At 45.3% G+C, this 4,801-nt stretch overlaps 1 pseudogene; it reads right to left on the bottom strand.

Annotated features, from left to right (window-relative positions):
- Positions 1 to 730: 730 nt before the first annotated feature.
- On the bottom strand, positions 731 to 987 carry LOC116462723 (small ribosomal subunit protein eS27-like; annotated as a pseudogene).
- Positions 988 to 4,801: the final 3,814 nt, after the last annotated feature.

Below are 4,801 nucleotides of genomic sequence, written 5' to 3'. Positions count from 1 at the left end.
TAAGCTATAAGGAAGGGGTCTAGTTTCAGTTTTCTCCATATGGCTAGCCAGTTTTCCCAGCACCATTTATTAAATAGGGAATCCTTTCCCAATTGCTTGTTTTTGTCAGGTTTGTCGAAGATCAGATGGTTGTAGATGTGTGGTGTTATTTCTGAGACCTCTGTTCTGTTCCATTGGTCTGTATATCTGTTTTGGTACCAGTACCATGCTGTTTTGTTACTGTAGTCTCATAGTATAATTTGAAGTCAAGTAGCAGCTGTGTAATTTTAAGCAAGTCATTTAATCTGCCTTTACCACTCACAATAAAATAATGTCTCTGTGTTAGTCTATTTGCATTGCTATAAAGAAATACCAGAGACTGGGTAATTTATTTATTTATTTTTTATCCAAAATGTGTTTATAGAGGCCAGGCACAGTGGCTCACGCCTGTAACCTCAGCACTTTAGGATGTCGAGGTGAGCAGATCACCTGAGGTCAGGAGTTCAAGACCAGCCTGGCCAACATGATGAAACCCCAAAATTAGCCAGGCATAGTGGCACATGCCTGTAATCCCAGATACTCAGGAGGCGGAGGCAGGAGAGTTGCTTGAACCTGGTAGGTGGAGGTTGCAGTGAGCCAAGCTCACACCACTGCACTCCAGCCTGGGCGACAAGAGTGAAACTCAGTCTCAAAAAAAAAAAAAAAAGTGTTTATTGAGCTGATTTCTCACTCATTTTGATTCAGAATGCTTTTAATGCTGCTTCCTCCTGAAGGAACATCCTTACAGCCTTGCTTTTCTTCCTGTAGGCTGGCAGAGGACAGTGGAGCAGCCAACACACAAAATTTCTGTTAGTGCATGACTAAAGACTGTGGTGATTTTATACCATCCTGGGCATTTACACCCATGAAATAGGAATTGGGGCTCTGCACCAGGCACTGCTTCTTGTGTTTCCTCTTCTCCTATTCTGGAGAGAGATGGAGATCCTTTGTGAGAGGCACATTCTCGTGGGTAGGTCGTCACCGCTGGAAAGAGACTGGGTAATTTATAAAGAAAAGAGGTGGCCGGCCGCAGTGGCTCATGCCTGTAATCCCAGCACTTTGGGAGACAAAGGTGGGTGGATCACCTGAGGTCAGGAGTTCACGACCAGCCTGGCCAAAATGGTGAAACCCCATCTCTACTACAAATACAAAAACTAGCTGGGCATCAGTAATCCCAGCTACTTGGGAGGCTGAGGCGGGTGAATCGCTTGAACCCGGGAGGCGGAGGTTGCAGTGAGCTGAGATTGCACCATTGCACTCCAGCCTGGGCGACAAGAGTGAAACTCCATCTCAAAAAAAAAGAGAGGAAAAAGAAGAGGTTTAATTGGCTCACCGTTCTTCAGGCTGTACAGGAAACATGGCACCAGCATCTGCTTGGCTTCTAGTGAGGCCTTAGGGAGCTTTTACTCATAGCAGAAGGCAAAACAGGAGCAGACACGTCACATGGTGAGAGTGAGTGGCGGAGGTGGAGGAGGTGCCACACTTTTTTAAACAATCAGAGCTCACAAGAGATCTCAGAGCGAGAACTCCCTCATTATTGTGAGGACAGCACTAACCCATTCATGAGGAATCTGCCCCCATGACCCAAACACCTCCCACTAGCCCACCTCCAACAGTGGGGATCACATTTCAACATAAGATTTGGAAGAGACAAAACATCCAAACCTTATCAGTCTGTGAAAATGTTTGGAAGAATAAAGTGCTACTAGCAGTTGGGCCATTCAATATTTAAGGGCAAGCTGCTTCCATGGGCTTGGACTTAGGAGAGAATTAAAGAATAGCTAAGGTGAAACCAACTCAATAGTCCCATAGACAGTTCTGGTCTTAAGCTTGAACCTTACATTTGTATTATCTGAGTTCCTTCCTCAGGAAAGGACCCTCAAAAGCCTCTCAAAAAGTACCTGAAGAAAAAGAACTGAAACTCACCAGATCATTGCATCCAGACAATGAGACACCAGGCCCTTCACTCATCATGATTGCTTCCTTACCCCTCTCAAGTTGAGTTCCTGTTTTCCCATGCATAGTTACATTTCTTCCCTGCTAGATCAACCCCTAATTAGTCAGTCAGGAGATGAATTTGAGACTAGCTCCCATGTCTTCAGCTGCAGCATCCAATTAAAGCCTTCTTCCTTGGCAATACTCATTGTCTCAGTGGTTGGTTTTCTGTGCTATGAGGAGCAGGACTTAGCCTGAATACCTGGTATTTTGGTAACAAAGGCATGGTCTATGCTGGAGGCATCTGTGGTTTTTGCATGTCTAGCTTCTATTAGAGCACACACGCAGCTTTTCATTTATAACTCACCCTTCTTCAGCTCAGCGCAGTGGCTCACGCCTGTAATCCCAGCACTTTGGGAGGTCAAGGTAGGTCAGGAGATCAAGATCATCCTGGCTAACACGGTAAAACCTCGTCTCTACTAAAAATACAAAAAAATTAGCCAGGCGTGGTGTCAGGCGCTTGTAGTCCCAGCTACTCGGGAGGCTGAGGCAGGAGAATGGCGTGAACCCAGGAGGCAGAGATTGCAGTGAGCCAAGATCGCACCACTGCACTCCAGCCTGGGCAACAGAGTGAGACTCCATCTCAAAAAAAAAAACAAAAAAAAAAACAGAACAAAACAACAACAACAACAAAAAACTTATCTTTCTTCCGCTCCATGAGGTCCGGATGGGGTTGTGTTCTGCCCACACATTAGCGGATATGAGATCCAGGCTGGCTCATCTGATGTGGTGATAGGTACAAAGACGGACACATAACCCAAACCAAGGCCTATCGGAGGCTTCCAGAGACATGATAGAAAGCTGCTGGAAGACAGCCACTTCCCTGTAACCCACTATGTGCTTATGCACTGGAGCTGACACCAGCCATCTTCCGCAGTTACACAGAGAAAGTCTAAATATGAGAGCATGAGACTAAATATGCTGTGAGAAGCAGTGAAGATGACAGAAACAGACTGAGAGTGAACCCTGAAGCCAAGTCAGCTCCTGAACTTCTCAGTTCTCTAAGTCAAAAGATTCCCTTGTATGCATAAGCTGATTTGAGTTTCTGTTATTAGAAACCAAAGCCGTTCTGACTAATACAGTTTCAGTCCTCAAATTAATTCATATCTTACAAAATTTGATAATTATTTACTTAATAATAGAGACCATTTAAAAAATATCAGCTAATTCTGAAACATATAAGCTCAGTTTAAGCATCTTATGATGCCCTCAGCACCCTAGAAGGCCTGTTTCTAGAGAACACTACTTCTGCTCTCAGTAGTGGAGTTGGGTGGTTAGCAATAGTTGCGTTGTACCTAAACTTGTTATTCCCACTTGTACTTGCTACTATATGTGTGTATGTGTGTGTATGATTTAATTAAATATTATTTAAATGATAAAATATGATGCAGGCCGGCTGCTGTGGCTCAGGCCTATAATCCCAGTACTTGGATAGGCCAAAGCGGGTGGATCACCTGAGGTCAGCAGTTCAAAACCAGCCTGGCCAACATGGTGAAACCCTGTCTCTACCAAAAACACAAAAATTGGTCAGGCATAATCGTGTGCACCTGTAAACCCAGCTACTCAGGAGGCTGAGTCAGGATACTCACTTGAACCTGGGAAGTGGAGGTTGCAGTGAGCTGAAATCATGCTGTGTCCGTAATTAGTTCCTTACGGTGGATTCTTGGTCTTGCTAACTTCAAGAATGAAGCTGCAGACCCTCGCGGTGTTACAGTTCTTAAACATGGTGTGTCCGGAGTTTGTTCCTTCAGAAGTTCAGATATGTCCGGAGTTTCTTCCTTCTGGTGGGTTTGTGGTCTAGCTTGACTTCAGGAGTGAAGCTGTAGACCTCCGCAGTAAGTGTTACAGCTCTCAAAGGTGGCACATCCAGCGTTGTTTGTTCCTCCCGCTGGGTTCGTGGTCTCATTGACTTCAGGAGCGAAGCCACAGACCTTCGCAGTGAGTGTTACAACACATAAAGGTAGTGCGGACCCAGAGGGAGCAGCAGCAAGATTTATTGTGAAGAGCGAAAGAACAAACCTTCCACAGCCTGGAAGGGGACGTGAGCAGGTTGCTGCTGCTGGCTCGGGTGGCCAGCTTTTATTCCCTTATTTGGCCCTGCCAACATCCTGCTGATTGGTCCATTTTACAGAGCGCTAATTGGTCCATTTTACAGAGTGCTGATTGGTCGATTTTTACAGAGTGCTGATTGGTGTGTTTACAAACCTTTAGCTAGTCACAGAGCACTGATTGGTGCGTTTTTACAGAGTGTTGATTGGTGCATTTACAAACCTTTAGTTAGACATAGAGCGCTGATTGGTGCATTTTTACAGAGTGCTGATTGGTGCATTTACAAACCTTTAGCTAGACACAGAGTGCTGATTGGTGTGTTTACAATCCTCTAGCTAGACAGAAAAGTTCTCCAAGTCCCCACCTAACCCAGAAGCCCAACTGGCTTCACCTCTCAATGCCACTGCATTCCAGCCTGGACTACAGAGTGAGACTCTGCCATAAAAACAAACAAACAAAGACCACACAAATAAAATAAAATAAAATATGATGACCCCTAACAGAAAGGTGTTTCTAGGCTGGGCACAGTGGCTCATGCCTGTAATCCCAGCACTTTGGGAGGTGGAGGTGGGTGAATCACGAGGTCAGGAGTTTGAGACCAGCCTGGCCAACATGATGATCTCCTGTCTCTACTAAAAATACAAAAATTAGTCAGGTGTGGTGGCACGCACCTGTAATTCCAGCTACTCAGGAAGCTGAAGCAGGAGAATCGTTTGAACCCGGGAGGCAGAGGTTACCA

This window comes from Hylobates moloch, unplaced genomic scaffold (assembly GCF_009828535.3).
Source record: "Hylobates moloch isolate HMO894 unplaced genomic scaffold, HMol_V3 SCAFFOLD_23, whole genome shotgun sequence".
In the NCBI taxonomy this organism is placed as follows: domain Eukaryota; kingdom Metazoa; phylum Chordata; class Mammalia; order Primates; family Hylobatidae; genus Hylobates; species Hylobates moloch.
Note: the sequence above shows the minus strand (reverse complement) of the source record. Positions and strands in the feature narration are given on the sequence as shown.